The 22,905-nt window shown below is 45.1% G+C and overlaps 1 protein-coding gene across 2 annotated transcripts in view; it reads right to left on the bottom strand.

The window, feature by feature from the left end:
• Positions 1-22,905, bottom strand: part of CECR2 (CECR2 histone acetyl-lysine reader) — a 92,044-nt gene that overhangs the window by 46,575 nt on the left and 22,564 nt on the right. The window lies entirely within an intron of this gene.

Here is a 22,905-nt window from a genome sequence, read left to right as displayed (position 1 = left end):
ATATGGAAAAATAACCATAAGAAGCTATTCTTTTTGAGTTTCAGAGTAAATAACGAGTCTAATACGAACTCCTACTTGAACGTTACTCAACAGACACAAATGGCTACACTAATGACTACAGAGTAAAGGTTAATGACCAAAGAATAAAGGATAAACGCTTTGGCACTTACCCAATAAGGAAGGGAAAATGCTTTTTTATTAGACCTCCGTAATGACAGTAATAAAATTATTGATAATAGATTGCAGATTAAATGCTGCTTATAGGGGTTTTTTGTTTGTTTGTTTTCTTTTTAACTGGAAATGTATTAATAGCATATTTTCATTATGAACACCACTCTTATTTACCTTTTGCAGAGTACCCAGGGTGCTCAATAAACAGAAGCCTGACACCTGCCCTGTGAGGAATGTATTAAACACATCTATTACGGGAAATCATGAGGCAGAGAAAGAACAAGGGGCAGCCTAAGCCTAACACAGCATCCCTGCTGCGAGATAGGAAATGTCCAAGGAATCTCAGTTCTGGCCTTGAGATGACTACTCTGCCTAATGAGAAGTTGATGCAAAAAGTACAGTTACTGCTTGCCATCACTCAGATGGAGTGATGTTACTGCTATATAAACAGCAATCATGCTATGTAAATAATAATCACCAAGTGAATTCTCTTGGTAATCAGCTAGTATTTTGGAGGCACTGACTTATTTTGTTTGTAAAGGACTTTGGCAATCTCCTGCCCTCTAACAAAATACACTTGAAAGGAGAAGAATAATGGAAGGAAGGAGGAAAAGAGGGAAGGAGGAAAAGAGGGAGGGAGGAAAAGCGGGAAAGAGGGAGGAAAAGCGGGAAAGAGGGAGGAAAAGAGGAAAAGAGGGAGGAAAAGCGGGAAAGAGGGAGGAAAAGCGGGAAAGAGGGAGGAAAAGCGGGAAAGAGGGAGGAAAAGCGGAAAAGAGGGAGGAAAAGCGGAAAAGAGGGAGGAAAAGCGGAAAAGAGGGAGGAAAAGAGGAAAAGAGGGAGGAAAAGCGGAAAAGAGGGAGGAAAAGAGGAAAAGCGGAAAAGAGGGAGGAAAAGAGGAAAAGCGGAAAAGAGGGAGGAAAAGAGGAAAAGCGGAAAAGAGGGAGGAAAAGAGGAAAAGCGGAAAAGAGGGAGGAAAAGAGGAAAAGCGGAAAAGAGGGAGGAAAAGAGGAAAAGCGGAAAAGAGGGAGGAAAAGAGGAAAAGAGGAAAAGAGGGAGGAAAAGAGGAAAAGAGGAAAAGAGGGAGGAAAAGAGGGAGGAAAAGAGGGAGGAAAAGAGGGAGGAAAAGAGGGAGGAAAAGAGGGAGGAAAAGAGGGAGGAAAAGAGGGAGGAAAAGAGGGAGGAAAAGAGGGAGGAAAAGAGGGAGGAAAAGAGGGAGGAAAAGAGGGAGGAAAAGAGGGAGGAAAAGAGGGAGGAAAAGAGGGAGGAAAAGAGGGAGGAAAAGAGGGAGGAAAAGAGGGAGGAAAAGAGGGAGGAAAAGAGGGAGGAAAAGAGGGAGGAAAAGAGGGAGGAAAAGAGGGAGGAAAAGAGGGAGGAAAAGAGGGAGGAAAAGAGGGAGGAAAAGAGGGAGGAAAAGAGGGAGGAAAAGAGGGAGGAAAAGAGGGAGGAAAAGAGGGAGGAAAAGAGGGAGGAAAAGAGGGAGGAAAAGAGGGAGGAAAAGAGGGAGGAAAAGAGGGAGGAAAAGAGGGAGGAAAAGAGGGAGGAAAAGAGGGAGGAAAAGAGGGAGGAAAAGAGGGAGGAAAAGAGGGAGGAAAAGAGGGAGGAAAAGAGGGAGGAAAAGAGGGAGGAAAAGAGGGAGGAAAAGAGGGAGGAAAAGAGGAAAAGAGGAAAAGGAAAAGGGAAAGGAAAAAAGAAAAAAAAAAAAAGAAAAAAAGGTATGTGATGTGCTAAGACACCTCTAGAAATGTTCAGGTAAGGTAAGTTATTACAAGGACCTTGTAAACAAAAGATATGTGAGGAGTCAGAAGAAAGGGGAAAACAGTAAGCCTCCAACTGAGGATATCCCTCCCCCTTTCTCTCAGCCATAGTATACTTGTGCACTAAAGCCGTCAGTCACTAGCCTGCCTTTGCTGGGATGTGACAGCCTTTTGTAGGAAGGGATATTTAAATTGCTTCCCGTGAGCCCTTTCAGCCTGCTGTTTGACTAGCACTCATTAAACAGCGTCCACAATCCCCTCAGATAGTCCTGTATTGCCAACGATTGTTCTCCAGGCCCAGCAGTGACCTTTACATTTTGGGAGCCTGCAGGTCGCTCAGGGAGATAAGGGACATTCCTGAGGTGCAGGGTGAGGATGGGCACACAGGGCAGATCAGCCTCCCCTGCCTCCCCTTGGCCACCTCTGCAGTGGTTATTTGTCAGGGGTGGCCATTCATCCTGGAAAAAGATAAGGACGCTCTATCCTGCAAAGCCTTGGAGAAAGATACTGATACTGTCCTATCAAGCTCTGGTCTGCTTCTCTTGGGTTGCTGCTTGTGACAGGGCAGGAGCAGTGAGATGTACTTTCCCAGTGTGAAAGGTCAGAGAATCGGAGAAGCACAGAATGGCTTGGGCTGGAAGGGACTTCAAAGCCTACCCAGTTCCAACTTCCTGCCATGGGCAGGGCTGCCACCCAGCAGCTCAGCTGCCCAGGGCTCCATCCAACCTGGCCCTGAACACTGCAGGGATGGGGCGATACAGCTTCTCTGGATAACTGTGCCAGGGCCTCTCACCACCTCCTGAGTAAGGAATTTGTTCCTAACATCTAACCTGTATCTCCCCACTTTTAGTCCTATCACTTCAGGCCATGTAAAAGGTTGTTCTTCCTCATGTTTGTAAGCTCCCTTCATGTACTCAAAGGCCACAGTGAGGTCTCCCTGGAGTTTTCTGAGCCCCATTCAACTCAGCACTACTATTTTCTACCTAGGTGCAATTCTCTGCCTTTCTACCCCCAGAACACCTGAATGCAGGACTTTCCCCATGCGCACAGGCTGCTGTGGGAGTGCCAGAGAACATGACACGTAGATCTCAATGTTTCTGGACCACAAAGTTGGGATCCTCTTGGGTTTGCACCTACTGCTTCAGCCCAGATCACGGAAGAGGAAGAATTAACCTTGTTTTCCCAGCCCTCCCCTCCAACAGCATCCTGCAAAGTCTACAGAACAGAGGTGGGTGAAGCAGGGTAAGGGACTCCCAGGAGAAAGAGGCCACCAGGCCTCGGTCCTCAGGGCAGGGCCTGCCCCTGGGCGCCCATCCCTGCGCTCCAGACGGGCCCTGGGCTTCCTCCCTGCCATCATCCCTCCCCCCTGCGCCTGCAACCCTTTTGTTTTTCCCCTTTCTCTTTGAGCACTGAGCTGTGAGCGCAGAAATCTGAACCTTGCCAAAACGCTTTGGGGACAGAACAGAAAGGAAACAGAAGAGGCAGCAAATCAGCAGAGGAAGGGGGGGGGGGACACATCTCCTCCTCCTCCCGTAGCTGGAGAGAGCAAGAGACAGGAGAAAAGCAGGATTCTCCCCCTCTCCAGCTGGCGTCACACCTCATTAGGGAAAAGCCTGTTTAACGTCTTTCCCTCCCCCAGCCTCGACTAAATCCCCTCTGAGTCATGCAGTGGCTGTTGGGAAAAAGCGGCCGCAGGAGCAAGGGTGACCACCTTGCCCGCGAGGAGCGCTGGCCCGCAGCGGGGTGAGCCGGGCCAGGCGAGAGGCCATGAACCCGTTCCTCTGCTCCCTGGGAAAGGAGCGGGCAGGGGTGGCTCTGGCTCCTGGTGTGCTGGGAGGAGGCCTCACTAGGCCCCTAGCCTTCTGTTTTAGAAGATGGCTCTGGTTTTAGGAGATGTGCTCCAAAACTGCTGGGAGGCCTGACACGTGTTGCAGCACAGGACCACGCAGGACCACACAAACTTCAGCTCTGCACTGGGGCTAAATCATTTGTGGCTGAATTTGATGGGACATAACCAGTTTAAGCTTGGCTAAGCCTTGTCCAGGTTAGTCACCAGTTTAAAAACCCAATCCCTTCAGCTCTATTTCTAGACTGCTGCTGTTATCAGCTTTCTACTGCAATGCTCCCAAGTGACTCAACAGGCTTTTGCTGAGGGGTTTAGGAGATCACAGAAAGCCACCCGTGGGCTGTGCTGAGCCAGCCCTAACTCACGCACAGAAACTGCAACACTACTGCTAAATGGAGCCAAGACTTTTCCTTCACCTCACTGGTACTGGGCAAGAGCATAGCAAATGCATCCTCCTTCCAGTGCAAAGCACATCCAGCCCATCCAACCAAAGCAACAAAAAGAGGTCAGCACAAGAAAAAAAACAAGACGCAGTCCCAGAGCAAAGGGAATGAGCCTGTTGGGTCTGTCAATGCAGCTGGCCTCTAAGATATACTCAGCTCCCTTTTGATATCATCTTCCCCAGCAGCCAGAGCACTCAGCCTGTTGTCATTGCTGAGATTGTATGGAAGTAAAGGTTCAAAACATGAACCTTACTGAGGCTGCCAGCTTGAGGAGGCAGAGTGTGTTGCACTCTGCCCCATGCCCCAGTAGCTCACGCAGCGGTGGGTCTAGATGGCTGCAAGAAAAGCCATAGAAAGCAGCTACAATTCCTGGTCCTGACGGAGTCTCCCAGCCACATTATCTCAATTTCAGTGGCTGGCTGGAGGCACCAACCGTTATCCAAATATTTGAGAGGAGATTACACTCCCAGCCTGACACACTGCATATCTCGCAACTCCCCAGACCCAACAGACAGCTTGGCAACACAATGGGGCTGGTATTTCTGCAGTGCTGGGACCATCACTGCTACAGCCTCATGTTCTCTTCCCAGCTGCCCCAGTCCTGGGGGCAATGGTGTAGCCTGCATGCTTGGCTCTCTGTGTGGTGCTCCAGGACTGTATGGTTCCCTATGTGAAAAGGGCCCCTGGCTTTTCCAGTCTGTATTTGCATCATGTGGAGAACTGGCAGCTCTCCTCAAAGAAACATCATCATCTTCACCTTGGCTCCTGGGGACCACAAGCTGAGCTGGCATTCTCTGTTAACTCCAGGGGCACAAGGTGAAGGAGTTCAGTGACACTCACTGCTGCAGCAGCCTCTGCACAGCATCTGAGATGTCATGGCGAAAAGCACACACCTGATGGAGGAGAAAATCTGCCCACTTAGAAAGGGACTGTCATGTGGGGAGGGTGAAAAAGCTAGAGCAGCAAAGGGCTTCCCTTTTCTTTTTTCTTCAGTTCAGTCCTTAATGTCCATCACTGCTTTCTGAGACCTTCTAGTCCTTCCCTCAGCTTTCTGTAAGAAGTCTTTGAAGGCTATTTCAAGCCTGTTGTAAGTAGGGACATAATGTTATGCCAAGGCCAAGCAGAGGTGTGAGACGACAACTTCATACTAGGGAGACTGTTATAAGCAGAAACCCGGGGAGAATTTATCATATTGCCTCCATGTTACAACTCTTTGCAAAGACCAAATCCCATGGTGCTAGCCGTGCAGACAGCATAAGCCTTCCTCTCTCCCAGCAGCTCCTTTTGGCTATGGATGGGATCGCACAAACACTGGATTCCTTTCACTCTGTCCCATGCATGTCTCAAAATAAAAACCCTCTGCAGTGCTGATGATGTTTGTCATGGTACAACTACAACTTTCTACGTGTGATTTATAAACAAACCCTGCTTTTTTGTCCTTCTTTTGCATCTCTATCAGAATGCTTAAAAATCAGCACAAGCATCAGGCTGCTGGGGAACTGAGACCACTGTGCTGTTGCCTACCCTGCAGCCAGAACAGTGGTGTCTTGTACTCCATCCACATTAACCTGCTGCCTCTGATCTCCCCTTGGGGACAGGGACCCTCCCCTGTTTACACAGCACGCTGCAGCTTGCTCTGCAACTGGGATTTTTCACTGCTGTGCAATACAAACAAATGCGAGCAGCTCACACTGGGTGGCTAAACTGCACTGAAAAGAGATTTCAGAACGATCGGTCCTTTTCCTTCATGACCCACGGCAGCCTACTGGTGATAATAACGCTTTCCTCTCCTTCTAGATCATCTTGCCTGCAGGGTAACCGATTTGGGACAAGAACTACATTTGTTACAAATTTTATGCATTGTCAGCACTTAGATGTAAAACTGCTGCTCGCTCAGTTTCTTCCCCTACAAAGTAACCTTTCAGATGGACAGGGCACATCTGATGTTCTGATGTAACAAGGGATTCATTTCTGCTTAATAGTTAGGCATTAGTATTTTATACCTCCAGAGTAGCTTTCATGCCTGAGCATCAAAGCATTGTTAAAACATTTAATAAAGCTTTACAGCACCTGTGAAGGAAGGGAGGTGGGGACACACACCCACATACAGGACAATTTTACAGATGGAGAAAGTATCACATCCATTACCAAGGGCATACTTCACTCTGTGGCAAGGCTAAGAGAGAGCCCACAAGGCTCAAAACTTGATGCCACTGCCATCATCTTTCTTTCCAAGCGGTTTTATTAGCAGACAAAGCATTTGGAGATTGAGCTATTTCCCCTCCAAAGGATCATTTCTCCCTTTCAAAATAATCCCCTTTTCCTTCAGAGCAGATAATCTACACCATTTACCATAAGCCAGTTATGCTGGCTGAGGAGCAGGCATCACACTGGGCACTGAGCTGGCTTCACATGGTAGAGAGACAGAAATTTCAGCCTCTGCTGAACCAATGGTCACCAGCCCATGGATTGCTGACCTCTTGCAAACCCCATGGAAGACTTCCGAGAAGCCCATGAAAGGCATTTAAGCAAGGCAAGCTCAGCACTGATTTGCTTAAATTTCTAATCAGGGGTCCATGCCTTTTACGGAAGCAGTACTGGGATCATGCCCTCCCAAAGAAGCCAAACCAAAACAACAAAAAACCCCACCAAAACAAATGAAAACACTCCCATAAAATAAATGATCGCTACTGCCCAAACCACAGGTTCAACTCCTCTATCTGAAAATAACCTCCAAAGACAACAGTGTGAGAGGAAACAAAGTCCACTTGAATTGCATCCTGTTTGCCTCTCCATAAGAAAGATACCATTTATTACTGCCTAGGAAGAATCTCTCCTGGTAGTTGCACAGGTATGATTCAGACTGCTAACCTACTAGTAGACTTCACTGTTTTAGGGCTAGAAGTCCCCCCAGTAGGGTGGTGTTTTAGACACCTTCAACCCTTCTCTCTCCATAAATGCTGGGTTTGATGCTCCCACTTACTAAGTACCACCAGAGGCTGAAGACAAACAATTTTAGCAACTGTTTGACACTGTGCCTTGGCTGAGAGCAATCACATGGGCAGGCACAGCATCAGCACAGCTACCTGCTCTTGATGTTGTTTCTGGAAACAACACCACCGGGCTCATAAGACACCTCCCCAGATGATTCTGTTGCACGATAAATAAGGAACAGCTGATCCTGCGATGTCACCGCCTCTGAGGGTAAGAGGCTTCCTGGGCACCTAGTGGGAGTTCTGCTAAGCTTTTAAGCCCATTGGCAACGTAGTGAACAGTCTGTAGTTCCAAAGCCAAGAGGCTCGAAGTAATAATCCGATTTCAAAGCTCCTCCTCCACTCCAGCCAAAGGCAGCAAGGGAGGATGAGATCAGACTGTAGATGCTCTTCATTTTAGGTCTGGCCATTGCGCTCATCTGCTCAGCATGAGCACCGGGAAGAGAAAGGATGAATGCCAAAATCTGGAATGGATTGCTTGGCGAAAGTTCCTGCAAAGATCTCAAGACTTATTGGGAAAATAACTTCTTAAAGGGAATTTCCAACACTCTTGCTACCTCCACAGTGACATACCTATGACCAACCTCCACTTTTCTAGCCCACAAACACCCGCAGCTCCTCAGGCATTTCCTCTCTGCCACCACGCGCTGCTGATGCAGCATGGCATCCAAGCTATGCAGCTGTTTCACACTGGAACCATCAAAGCTTTCCTGTCCCAGGCAGGAGAAGTGCTCTGGCTTTTCACAGGGTTCCCCCCACCTGCCAGGGTGGTATGAGCTGCTCCAGGATAAACACCTTGTGAAAAACCTCTCTTCTCTTGTGCAGAAACAAACAAAAAGCACAGATCCTCCTCTGAGAATTCAGGTGATTCCCTGACATCCCTTTTGCCCCCCGAATGAAAACAACAGCCTGGCTTTTGAACGAGGAAAAAAGGGTCTCCGCGCAACCTTCCCTGAAAAAGCAGGATGAAATGGTGAAACGCATTAAGATAAAAAAGGCCGTAAAGCCTTGCTTTTCTCTTTCATCTGATCTCCCCAGCCAGCTATTCTTCTGACTCCCCTTCAGCTGCTGAGTGCAGTCCGCAGAGTACCCAGTGCAAACAAACCCTGGCTTGTGGCTCAGCGGGGAGATTGGCCTTAAAGTGCTATTGGCAGGAAAAATTCTTCCTCCTCGCTTGGGGTCAAACAAAAGAACAGCTGGAGAGAGCCTATAGCTATGCACAGGTACTTCACGGATTTCTACCGCTGCACATAACAGAAAGATGAATTCTGTGGTGGTGGCACACTGAAATCCAACTCCCAGCCTTTTGTTGTTAATTTAGCAAAGAAAAAACTCGCAGAGACACAATTTGCCTACTGATATCCATCCAGATGATGCGGTCAGTCAGCCACGCAGATGCACAAACTGCCTGCTTGCAAGAGGCTTAGGTCTAAGAATAAGTATTAAAAATGCGCACGTATTCTATTGCTTATCAGCTTGTGGAAATATAACTGATACTCCTCTTTTACACTGTTAAGATACCTGTCTTAGGAGTATTCTGGATAGTCAAAAGCATCCCCTTGCTTGTCTGAGGGAATCCATGAGTTTGTTCCAAGCTTGCACAGTCCAGACAAGCTTCAATACAAAAATTAATGTCTTTAAGCAAGTTTTAAGTTACATTACGAAACAGATGCCGCTGTCTGAATGCGGGCTGCATACCCTAGGGGACAGGCTGGTCACCAGAAATGGTGTCCTGAGTGTTGATTATTGCAACGTGAGTCACGGCTCCTTATACAACTCTGCCATCTTTTTAAAGCGTCACTGCAGAATTCAAGTATCACCACGTACACTAGGAGTTACCTCTTTCAGTCCTCAAACTCTCCCTCCAGCCCAGCCTAACATCTGTATTCCATCAGGTACTTGGAAAAGCACCCCTGTGCTTTTAAAGCCCTGACTGAGCTCCAGGCATCCCTCCCCCTGCAACTGCTCCCCAGCCCACATCCAGCACACGCTCTCAGCCACCCGCTCAGCTCCAGCAGAAATCCTACAGCGTTCCTGCTCAGTGCACAGACCTGTCCTGCTCCACTGAGCCCTCATCTTCCAGAGGATGCTGGTGTAAAACCCAACAGGGACTCAGAAGCGTTGCCTAGTGATCGGGGTGGCTGCTGGGAGCAGCTGAGACAAGAGCCACGGACCCACAGGAATTCACATCCCACTCACTGCAGCCAAGGGAATGGTGATAGGGAGAAAGGTCTGCTAGGAAAAACGAAGTGAAAAGCTGAGCATCACAGGGTTCTTAGGTGGTTGAGCAAAGCGGAAAGCCTTGAGTGCTGTTCCTTGTGACATACTCTGAATAACTCAACACTAATAAAGACGGGAGCAAAACTCCTTGGCCAGATGTGGCAATGAACTACCAGGTCTGGAAGGAGCCCAGCTCACGTTTGTGTTAGCTAAGGGAAACGAAACAGAGCCCTTCGTGCCTTCAGGAGATGGACGCTCTGTGTTTTACTCCACATCTGGCACCAGCGCTCTATAAAAGAGGCGATGGAGTGTTTGTAGCTCTCTGTCTTTCCAAAGCGCAGATTGTTGAATTGTCTTCAACATACATGCCATACAGGAATTCTTCTCCAGCTTAACTTAATGCTGCCTTTACAGCCAATAAAATCCCAGGCTGCTACAAACAGCTGGCTATTTATGCAATAATAATCATTAGCCAGAAACAGAAAATTATTGCTCGCAGTAATAATTACGTTCATAAATGTTAATGCTAACTACACTCTTAAACAGACATTATAAGCAGCGCCAACATTTGAGAGCAAGGCCAGCGAACGATAGTCCAGATGCACAAGAACCTTAGGTCTAATACCATAACACTTATTCTACGGACTGCATTTCAGTGCCTTTCTTTTCTCCTGAATTCTTCAGCTGGATGAAATAGGGGATCTGCCCAAAGCGGGAGAAAATGATGGTGAGAGATAATTACATAACCAGCTTGTACTAGTGTTATTAGTAGAGCACGGGAGCAGGGAAGCCGTGGCCTTTATTCTCACTTCATGAAAGCAGCGATGAGAGCCACGCTTCTGTTTGTCTCTCTCTCCTCCCCCAAACCAACCAGTCAGATAATCTTTGCCCAGCCATGTAAAGCAATGGCAAACTCTGAGTAAAGCAACACTGAGATTGATGCACTGATACTTCTCTAGTGCTCAGACACTGCATTCAATGGAGACAACAGAATAAAACTGGAACTCTTTACCTCTCCGCAGCGTGTCCAGATAAGGTAGCACCGGGACTTGGGGATAAACTCGTAAGCTGTTTTAGTTTGAAAGGACACTTCCAGAGGTCGGCTACTGCAATTCAGATCTCTGGATGTCAATCAAGTGATAAAAGGCAAGAATAAGAACTTTGCCAGAAAGCATCTCTTTCTCTCTTTTAAGGAACAAATGGAAACATCAGCCACTCTGTATGTTAATTAACCATAGCAAAAAACCACAAGCGGACCTTGTCCTCAGCTCTCTGCAACTGGGTGTCTCTGGAAACCTTCCCTCAGGAGAACAGTTTTTTCCTCCTTTCCCAGAAATGACAGACAGGCAAATCCAAGCGGGAGAAAAATTAAACTGGTGGCAACAGACCTTGAAGGTCTGACAGTGACCTGCGGCACTAAGGTCTTGGAAACTGCTTTCATTTGCCAGAACATAAATTAGATTCTTCACTAGGTATATGGCACCAGGGTTAATGGGAGCTTTATAAAGCCTTCTTTGAACGTACAGATTATCCTTTTCAAAAAAGACTAATCTTGTGGTTTAAAGTGCAGTAGTGGGAGCCAGGAAACCTATTCCCAGCTTTGTCAGGCCGAGTGACTTCAGGCAACCCACCTGACAATCTTCTTCTGCTTTTCAATACACACAAAATAGAGATGAATAAAGCTTAATATTTGTAAGACAGCGAGAATCAGCTTGGCTGTTTACATAGCTCTCAAAGCAGGAGAGCAGGCATACTCTTTTCTATGCTGGCCTGCTCCGAACAGCACGTCCCACAGACAACAGCATCAGGAAGCTCATATGCTCAAGAATCCCAAATCACAACGTTACAAATGACTTCTTTTTCTGCAATGAATGTCTCATTCTGTTTGGTGTTTCTGCCCAAAGGAGGCATTCAAAAGGAGCAAAACTGAGCAAATTCACATATCCTTCACACGGTGCTTTCAACATGTTAGTATTGTTTAAAACGTGCAAATAAAACAAGGGTTTGCCTTTGCGCCACTACCTTGTTTGTTTGAAATTGCACTGTATGCTGCATGGAGCTGGGACTGATTAAAATGTGACAGAATTCCTGGTGAACACCTGGGTATAAAGTAATCCCATCATTTCCAAACTCCCTTAAATGAGGGAGCATGGAGCCTTACCTGTGCTACGCAACACAGCATCTCAAAGACTTGCGTCTTTCAGGATGGACTACAGCTGTGTTCTACACCAACATTCTGATCAATGCATTCCTACTCTGCTTCTGCCCCAAAGACCTACCTGCCCACAGGCATATGTGACTGCGACCTGGTCACCCTCAGAGGGCTGAATCCTGCTGTATTGAAAGGTGAATCCAATTGGGATTCACATCTCTTATGAATCAGCCTCACTAATAGGACTCCAGCAATATAAGTGCCAACAGCTGCTCCCAACTCATTCCTTCCTAGCATACTGAAACCTCAGGAAGCCATTTTAACCCAATAACCTCCATGCCACTTCTACCCAATCCAAGGAGAAGAAAAAGGTAACAACAACAACAACAACATCACATTCAAACTACAAAACTTGCTCATTGCAGAATTATTCATGCAGAAGAAAGTTATCAGACCACAGCAGCATAACAACACTTTGTTACTTTGTTTTCCCCTGAAATAAGTCCTGGAATTAAAGATCCATGTGTTTATGACGAGCAGCCTTAATCAATGCAGAAGCATATCCACAGCTGGCAGTCAAGGATCAGCATTCAGAACTATTTCCTATTCCCACACTGACTTCTAGCTGGGGTGCAAAGCCAGGAATTTGCCTGCTCTCTCTCCCCACGATCTAAGGAACTGAAATCCCAAAGAAGTCACACTAACTGGTATAAACTAAGGTACCATACCTATTTTTCAAATGGAAAGCAATTTACTTCCCCCACCACCACCAACAGCAGTTGTAGAAGAGTGACAGCATTTTGATCCACTGCTATTCATTCTTTCCAACACACATCCAACCTCCTGGCCCCTGTGTGCTTATTGGCTATAGAGAAGGTAAAGCAGGGAGGAACACTGAAGGATTAATTCTCACAATAGCAGCAAGCAGGAGTCCCAATTCCTAGGGAGGGTTTGGGGGTGGAGAAGGATGAGCGTATTGACTGTATCTATCACCAGTCTTTGGACTTCCTTGCTATGATTTCATATTATGCCTACAGCTATCGTAAAAAGGAGGTAACCAAAGAAAGTGTGCCCCAATGTCTCAAGTGTAATTCGATTTTTGTTAAACCTGCAAAGATCACAGAAGTGGATTAGATGTGAAATAAATGCTAGGTGTGACATAGCATGGAAGAGAACAGCTAAGGCACAAACAGCCTGTAAACTATTTTGCTGGGAGTCGTGTAGTAGCTGAATAGATTCATGATTTCCATGTTTCTGTGTTAGTTAAAACTGGTTTCTGTGTTAGTTAAAATTGATTAGCACAAAATCTTAGAGAAACAGAGAGAAAGATTAAGCTTTTGTCCATTCCCTCTGTCCTGTTCATACTTCCTTTGCCTGGCAGCAGGGGTTGCCAATTGTTTCTGTCCCCTTTTTCACATCAGAATGGCTCTGCACCCTGTTTACTAGAGATGCAGATCACACTGCCAATATCATCATAAACACTAGATTCAATAGCTAATAATGCAAGTTTAACATCGCTTATTCAAGCACAGCCTATGCAAGGATCTTACTGAGATGCAGTTATATGGAAATTTTCAAAGTGTGTTTCTTTTCCAGCCATAAAGATCATTTGGGATGCAAAAAAGCTGACAAAAGGGTCAGTTTGATTAACTTCATCATCAGTCTCCAAATAAGCCTAGCGACATACACACAAGAGGACCTTGTGTGTCTTTATGGTATTCGAGCTCACATCAGCCACGGGGACTTCTCACAGCAAAGCTAAGTGAATTGCCCGGGATCACACAGGAAGCCAAATGCAAAGCAGTAAAACTGTATCTAACAACTCACTGACCAGGCTTCTGACTGCTGCATGAACCCACTTGTAGCTCGATTTCATTCAGCTGCACGCTCAGCCTACATTGGAATAAATAAATTGACATGGTATGAAGGTACACATTAGAGGAAGACATCTGAGCTATAAAGTCCACATGGGAGCACCTCTTAAGCACAAGACCCAATTTTTCGAATACACACGGCCCATAGCAACTCCCTGTTGCTGAAAAAGCAAGGGATGCCACACTATTAGGGAACAGAAGGCATCGAGGTGATTTCATAACTTGCGATGGGAATATGGCAACTTCATGCTGCATTTCCTTTGTTGCACTTAAAGCACTTAAAGCAACCCAGGACTTATGAAGGAGGGCACCTGATGGCAGATTCCTCCATTACATTCCTCCAGTGCCATCCTCCAGGACAACCCTGGACTAACACTTCCCTGCTGACAAATGTAAGCAGCAAACATGATGCACTTGCTGCACCTCCAGCCCCTGCGTGTGTGCTCACCATTTGTTGAGGCTACATACAGTCAGATGTGTCTGGAAGACAAATACACTGTACATCTGCACATCAGCGGTGATGTGGCTCCAACACAGACAAGAAGCATCAGGCTTATTAGGCATAAGGTACACAGATCATCCGAGTGAATTCTCTCTAAAAACTCCCAGACAAGAATAGAAGAGGCCCCAGACTCCCCTGGACTGCTGCTTAGAAACCTGTACAATTGCTTTCCCTGGGATGCTACCCACCAGTGTGATCAGATTAAGCTTTATTAATGCAAGATACTTCAGACGGTACAAACTGGAGCTAAACATGAAATTATCTGCACTGGTGTAAAATTATACTTTAATGCAGACAGAAACCAGATTAAAAAACAGATGGTGAAGAGAAAAGGAGAAGAAAGAAGAGTGGATTGGATATACATACGTAGATTTTCATCCTGCAAGCTTGGCTGAATCTTAGAGGCACTTTTTATTTCCAGCATAATAGAAAGTTGCCTGACAGTGCTGGTACACTAGATAAGGGGGAAAAAAGAGCAGATGCTTTTGAAGGGCTTCATAGCATGAATCTTTGGCAGGAATTTAGAGATCCAGGTGGATAGGAGCACAGGAGGAAGGAAGCTCTTCCAGACACAGTGGAAACATAAAAAGAGAGAAACCAGAGGAAATAGGAAATTCTGGTGAAGGAAGAGTATCTCAGGAGTCCAGACCAAAGGCAAAAGTACATGAGAAGTCTCAGCAGAGATATAGCTTGGGCAGCAGCATGTGCTATTCTGAAAGAAAAGGCAGTATAGTAGAAGCTGTTGAAAACAGGCAAATAATAGTGGGCATGCCTAGGAAAGGTAAGTCAAACATCATTATACCTCCGTATAAAGAAAGTGTATCATACACCTTGAGTAACACATGCATTTCTTGTCCCCACATCTGGGGGATAAAAAAGAACTGTGAAATCTAGAGCAGGGCAATAATAGTGATGAAAAGCATAAAAGCTTCTGCAGGAAAAACAATTATGTAAAACAACGAAAGACTTTAAAACCAGGAACGGCATAGCTAATAAATGCCTGTAGGCCCTTCAGGAAAAGAATGGACAGACATCAGACAAAAGTATCAGGTTAAAGAAGAAGACAGGCACATCTTCACGTACACAATGGATCGTCTGTCCATTTCTTTGCCATGGTATATTTCAGATACTAAAACTATACACATGTTCACAGAAGAAACAAGAAAATTGTCAGGAAAAAAAAAATAATCCATCATGGGCTGTTCAATACAAAAGGCAGTTACTGAGCTGCAAACACGAGCCAGAGGCTGAGCACACAGTCTTGGGAAGCATCACTGCTCAACTGCCCTATTCTGACACTCTTCCCCGGGTATCCACCATACAATAGGAGACAGGATGCTGGGCTAGACGGACCTTTGATCTAACCCTGCACATCCATTCTTGTGTACGGGGCAGAAAAGGGTTTGTATTCCGTACAGAATCAGGCTGGGGATGGCAAAGTTCAAACAGGAAAAAATGTGACTTAAATGACAAATGCAGAAAACATTGGTTGCCTGGAGTTGAGCGTCACAGAGGAGGAAAAACACCAAGGTCCAAAAAACTCCTGCAGCAGTATTAATACTGAGGGTAGGGATGGAATTTTTCACAGCGTGTATATGTATGAACATAGAGAACTTCGATGCAGATGCAGAAGGGAATGGATATCTGACTTTACATCACTTGGGATGTAAGAAAGGAGAGGGCAAAGAGGGGATAAAAGAATGATATTGAAGGAGATTCCCAACATGTAGGAACTCCACTCTTCTCCAATGCCTTGAGCTACGAGTAGAGATGAGAGAAAGATGAAAAATGCAGTTTGACGTGCTTGTTCAATGTCAGGAGACAAATCTCAGATGAGGCAGTGAGATGAGCACATAATTAAGGCGCTGGACAGGCTCAGGGAGATTAGACTTCATTTCCCCCCTTGCCACACTTTCTTCACAATGTTGGGTATTTTGCTTTGTTGTTGCATAAGACTAAGAAAACATCTCCTTAATGCATGGGAAAGCTGTAAGGCTGAATTCTTTAAACATCTGAAATGCACCACAGTGTCTGCAGGAGAATAGCTGGGATAGCAAGCATCAAACACTGGCATTCCCAGGACCACCAGCTACTGGGAGCACATGAAGCACAGGTTGCAGCCCCAGCATGGAGCGGAGGGGAAGGGAAACAATGCCATCTCAGGACCCAGGGAAATGAAAGCTGATAAGGTGCACAGGGAACAGATACTGACTGATACAGACAAAACATAAGGCAGCATTTAAGGAGCTGAAAAGATACAAACAGACTTGACTGTAATCCAAGAAGCAGCGAAAAAGCTGTGAAAACAGCAATACAGGCTGTTTTTATCTGCTGAAGCACTGTACTCAAGCACCCGAGATAGAACAATATCTTTAAAACTGGACCTATCTATAGCTAAACATGAAATGGCTCTAACCAGAAAGTACCAAAACTTTCCCTGACTACTCCCAGCCATTTAAGATTATGTTTAAGAACACCAAAAACAAATATTTGCCAAGAGGCGTTAAAAGACTCACAGACTGAGCAGGCGGAAAACAGAAAAGCAGAGTCCAGAAGATTCCTTCCCAGTAGGATCAGCTGAGCCTTGACAAACGTGGATCCCATCTGTGCGTGGCATGAAGTACACACTACATTTCTGCCTGTTTCCCATCGTGGTTGAAGTTCCACACGGAACCATATGGCAGCACTGCCAGGCTGGTGCGACCTTCCTCTGCCTGTCTCCCCATGACTTGATGCTGCTGACACACAGGCTTGGCCAGTTTTTCACTTCTAAAACCAACCAGCTGGTCATGTTTTCTCCACTGTGCTTTACGGCCTTTCTATACTCCTTTCACAGCCACCTGCGGCAACCCAACTCAATACATAAGAGAACAGTAAGCTGCAAACTGAAAGCTTACTGTCCCCTATCAATTTCTGAATAATAATATCCTTCTAAGATGATTCTCCGTTGGCTTCCTACAGCCTTGAGGACCAGAGGATTCGAAACCAAGCAGGTCAGTTGACTAACTGCAATAAATCAGTCTGAGGTGCAAAGCACTGTAAGGAACACCTGGCTCATTAATAATTTAATACTTAAGAGGCCCCATCTGGAGCACTGCATTCATCTCTGCTGCCCCCAGCATATGGACACAGACCTGTTGGAGTAGGTCCAGAGGAGGCCATGAGGATGCTCAGAGGGCTGCAGCACCTCCCCCATGAAGACAGACCGAGAAAGCTAGGCTTGGAGATGAGGTCCAGCTCCAGGGAGACATTACAGCAGCTTTCCAGTGTCTAAAGACCTGCGAGAAAGATGAGGAGGGGCTCTTTATCAGGGTGTGCAGTCATAGGACAAGGGACAACAGTTTGAAGCTAAAAGTGGGGAAGTTCAGGTTAGATGTTAGGAGAAAATCCTTTACTCAGAGGACTGTGAAGCCCTGGAACTGCTGCCCAGAGAAGCTGCAGTGCTCCATCCTCTCAGGGCCCTGGATGGGGCCCTGGGCAGCCTGAGCTGCTGGGTGGCAGCCCTGCCCATGGCAGGGGGTAGGGGCTGGGTGGGCTTAGAGGTCCCTTCCAACCCAAGGCATGCTGTGATTCTATGCCTACTAAGCCCTAAACCACATCACCAAACAAATTTCAAGAGATTAAGTGAAACTTCCATTCAATGGTGTTTTCACAAAGATATCAAACCAACAATTTATTCTGGAAACAGGAAGAAATGGCTATAATTTTGTCATAAACTATTAAAATGAACCCAAATAAATGCATATTAAATGCACATATTGCTTTAAAATATTAAAATATTTTATGATGAATTAAGATGAATTTCTTGTTTAAATTAGGAAAGGAAAACACACCATTTTAACAAGCCTGCTTAATCTTCCCAACAATGTGAAGAAAAGAGGGGGTTACCAAGTTGCTCAGAGTATCTTTTTGAATAACATCCAGAATGAGAACCCTGAGAGAAAGATGGCACTCGCTCAGCCCACCAGGTCAGCACAAGGGAAGCGTGCTGCTGAGAGCCCCACCGTGCTGCCTGCAGCCAGCAGCTCCAAAGCAGGAGCTGTAAAAAGCACAGGGCAGCCTGCCTCTGTTGCCTGGAGTCACATAAAATTAATTTAAATTGGAAACAAACTGGCCCAGGTAGGACTTGCCCGGCTTTCAAATAACGTAAGAGTGAAGCCACACATTACATATTTTGCTGGCAGCCTGATCGTTAAAATTAAATAGGAGGTGACAAAGCTGCAGGGCAGGCAATGCTATACATCCATGAGCGAAAAGCAATAGTGGGCTTGGGTATTACGGACACTTATAAACCCTACTTTAGTACCTGGTAAAATGGCTCAACAGGGTAGTTATGACAGTTATATTAATGCAGTACAGGAGGCGCAGATTAGCATGGTACTTACATAAGAAAAATGGGCACCTCCATATTTTCTATGAGGAGAACTGAGACTCGTAGGTATAATTAATTTGAATTTTCAAAAAGCCTTTGGTAATATTAATCACCGCGGCCTATTAAGGAAACCAGTCATGGGGTGAGAGGTAAACATCTGTCAATAGATTAAAGCCAATTTAGGAAAAACGAACAGCACGAATAAATGGCCAGTTTTCAAGAGGGTTAATGGGGGAAGTCCCAGGGGCGGATACTATGATCAACATTTAATATATTAAATGATCTGGAAAGGGGCACACGCAACGTGAAATAGGGAAAAAATGGTTGACGATGCTCTTCTGTGTTGGTTAAAAGTGGGGAGAATTTAAAAATATAAAGAAATGTGAAGGATCTACCCAAGTCAGAGCAAATGCGTTTCAGTATATCCAAGTACAACGTTATGCAAATTGGCAAGAGGAGTTGGAGCTCATTGTAGACGTGGATGGGTTCTACATTAATTGCAACCATTCGGACAAAGATCTAAGTGCCCTCATGGACAGCACAGCAAAAACATCTGCTTAGTATCCAGCCATTGTCAAAACCACAAACCAGATGTGTAGCTCTGTATTAGAGAGAAACAATCATATGGAAAATACGATTTCAGTCTCAAACATTACATTCAGCCCAGCTGTCTTTGTATAAATATGAAATATAAGAATTCCAGGAGGAACTGACAAAAATTAGAGCTCCAGAAAGAAGCCGCTCTAATTTTATTTACAAAATACACACATTAGAAAACACAGGCTTGTTCAACTCCAGTTCGTGTAAATTTGGATGGCCTACAATCCATTAAAAAAACAAAAAAAAACAAAAAAAACAAAAAAAAAAAAACAGAAAGTTTGTTGAATAAGAATGTTAACGATTATCAAATTTCTGGGCTATGTTCAAGGCTGATAAGTAAGAGGTGAAGCGATCCAAGCACATGATACATAAAGCAGGAAAAGAAAGCCATCTGGATGCACTTATTCTCCATTCCCACCCTCCTCTTCTCCCAAGAAGACAGAGGCAAGCAGTTGTCCAACTAAATAAGAGACAATAGATTTACAAGTGATGAAAGAAAATCACCCATACAGACAGAACTTACCCACACAACTCTTCTATGCAAGGTATTTATTGAAGCACTAACCTCAATAAGATTAAAAACCACAAAGCATCAACAATGTCAGCAATTGGAGTAAAGAGAATTCTGCAGTTTTCCCACTTGCCTTTGCAGGATTTTATCTTTCTTCCAAGATACCTAATATTAGGCATTGCTCAGGACAGGAAACGAGAACAAGCTGGGCCAGTGGCCCCATCCAGAACCTGCTTAGAAAGTTCAATGCCAGGAGGCGGACAAACCCTGGACATGAAAGTACCTCAAAATGAAAGAGGAAGGAAATGGAGAAGACGTGGTTTTAACTTCATTGTGTGAGTTGCGTTCAAGGAAAAGATGGCTTAAGTCACCACAGACTAGTTGAAAAAATGCTGAGAAACAGACACAAAATACTCTAAAACCTTCAGCCTGGTTTTGGAAGTAGCGGGAGGTGATATCAACTCTGTTGTTGCTGTCACCAGTGTTTCCATCCAAATCAAACAGATGCTTTTTTCTTTTTGCCTGTGTCTTGCCTAGACCTGCACATTCATTCAGATCAGAATGCATAGCAGAAGAGTTGGTGTTGAACTACATCATGTATAGATACAACTTGGAGTGGACATTGTCACGGTGCTAAAGGGGTGAAGGGCTGATAGTGTGGGAGAGAGGGGTGCAAGTCTGCCCTGCAGGTCACCTAATGTGGCCAACATCAGCACAGTGGACAAAGAGCAAGATGGGTGTAAGATTAACCCCCTGACAGCCACTCAGCTATGGGGGATACACCAGAATTTGAGGATTTGGTCTTTTTCCAGTATTGGTGAGGGAAAATATCTCCATCAAAAACTCATCACTGGGCACAGTCAGCTAGCCAGGAGCACTGACTCACACAGCCAGATCACAGTGCATTTGCTGTCCAGTTCCTTCTCTTCCAGTAAATCCAGAAACACTTGTTTAATACTTTGTCCAATTCTGCCAAAATAACGCATGTCTGAAGTGTGCCCACTCTTCTATGTGGTCAAATAAACCCAACGCCTGCTGATTTGTACCTGCCACTGATCCGTAACATTAATCATCCCCTGCTTCCAAATTCACTCAGTCACAAAATTCAGAGAGACAGAAGGCACACAAGACTCAGGACTGTTCAGGGGATACTCTCAGCCACATTTCTCTCCCTAACATATTTGTTCAGTATAAATGTCTCACAAGTTTCTACTTTGGAGCACCTTCTCATGTTCAGAACCAATTTTCTCCTCCTTCAGCTCAGCCTATTATTCTTATCACCCAATTTCCTTGGTTCCCTTGGTGCATCCTTTAGATACAGGTGAACACTGAATATATTGAGGCTTTTCAATCCTCCTCTACAATAGGATCATTCTTCCATTGTTATTACTGTTAATACTCTATGACTTCCATCAAGCTTTTATGTCTTTTTCTTATTAAGGTATTCAGAAACAGGCACATCACATGTGTGGTCACAGAAAAGGGCAGGGGTTACTGCCAGTATTAATACATATTACAGTACAACATCCCTTTATACGCAGCCAGTAGCTTTCCTTTGTATTAGCACAGATTTAAGAAGAAAACATCATGTAACATCAAGCTGTTACAACCTTTCTAGAACTGCTTGTCTGCTTTACTGCCCTAAAACATTGAAAATATAGTGTCGGGCCTACGAAAAAAAAACGTTACCTATTAGATTCACAAGATTTCTATTTATTTATTTAAACTATCATAAGCACTGGGTTCATCTGAGTAACCTAGCTGTAGACGTCCCTGTTCATTGCAAGGCAATTGGACTAGATGATCTGTAAAGGTCCCTTCCAGCTCAAACGACTCTTATGATTTAGATGATGTTTTCAAACACCATCGTCAAGAAGTGAAACATCAAGTAAAATGTTACGTGCTGAAAGGTTTTGGCCAGAAGTTGCAAGATGTGGCACATTCGTTCTGACACATCGAGTGTCCCCACCAGCCACCTCTGGTTTTGATTATTTACATCCAAAAATGATAGCATAGGCTTTCCAACCTTAAGTTCTTTATCTAACTTTTAATCTCTCTGAGCTCTTGAACTTTGGAGCAGCACACGTGCAGTATTTTAAGCACCCATGAATTTAATTAATACGCTGCCTGTTTCCTTCTCTGAATCGTTAGTGAAATTAAGACAAATTAATTCTCGTTCCTGTGGAACCCTGAGCTATATCCTCTCACAGTGCAGCCTGGCTTACAATTACAGGTTTGCTCAGGTTAGGAAGGGAGGATCTGAGGTTTTTTGGTTATTGCTTTTTCAGTTCTGTACATAAATTAGGCAACATTATTGAGACAAATCAAATGTTTTCTACTAACAAAGTAGCATGCATTATCTAGCTTGAAGGACAGCACTAAATACAATGTTGTATTATCACCATTTCACTTACATTTCCAAACCAAAGAAAACTAGTGGAAGCATAAAACTAAAGGAAAGGCTAAAACTCAAGCTATTTTCCATGTGAATACTTAGTTTATGACAGAATCATAGAATGGATTTGGTTGAAAAGGACCACAATGATCATCTGGTTCCAACCCCCTGCTATGTGCAGGGTCACCAACCACCAGACCAGGCTGCCCAGAGCCACATCCAGCCTGGCCCTGAAGGCCTCCAGGGATGGGGCATCCACAACCTCCTCGGGCAACCTGTGCCAGTGCGTCACCACCCACTGTGTGGAAAATCTCCTCCTAATACCCAACCTAAATCTTTCTTGTTCTCTGTTTAAACTTTATGCATCTCCATCCTGTTAATCAGCACTGAGTCTCATTTTAAGTGCATTATAAAAGACACTGCTTCTGTTTTGAACATCACAGAGAAAGCAGTTGGCAGATGAGGGCAGATTTCTGGAAGACTGGGCCTCGTGCAGACGCACATTTTGTAGAGGTATGTGAAGTGCCTGCAGCCTGTCTCCAAACATCACACTGCACACTTGGGGTAGCAAACGATGTGGCAGCAGGACAGTGGCTGAGCAGTGGCCTGCTTTTCCTTCCTTCCCCATTGCTGCCTCTGCTTTCTGCCTGCTTCCCTTCCTTCCTCCCTTCCAAGGGTAGCTCTGTCCTGTGCCACAAGAAGACCTTGCCTTCATTCTGCATTTTACTTGCTGAGACATTCCAGATGGACACGCAAATCCCTGAACGCTGTATTTTCATAGTAAAAATGTAACTGCCACGCTGGGTCAGACCAAAGGTCCATGTAGCCCAACATCCTGTCTTAAGACAGTGACCAGCAGCAAATACTTCAGAGGGTGCGTAATGGCGCAAGAATACCATAAGGCTTCCCCCTACCAGCTTCCAGCAAGCTGTGGCTTAAGACTTCCTGTGCCAGAGATTGTATCTTTGTGTTTAATTGCCCTTGATGAACTTCTCTTCCATGAATTTGTTTAATTGCTTTTTGAACCCATCTAGACTTCTGGCATCCACAACATCCTGTGGCAATGAATTCC

The sequence above is a fragment of the Excalfactoria chinensis genome, chromosome 1, assembly GCF_039878825.1.
Source record: "Excalfactoria chinensis isolate bCotChi1 chromosome 1, bCotChi1.hap2, whole genome shotgun sequence".
Lineage (NCBI taxonomy): Eukaryota > Metazoa > Chordata > Aves > Galliformes > Phasianidae > Excalfactoria > Excalfactoria chinensis.
This window is presented reverse-complemented; position numbering and strand designations above follow the sequence as displayed.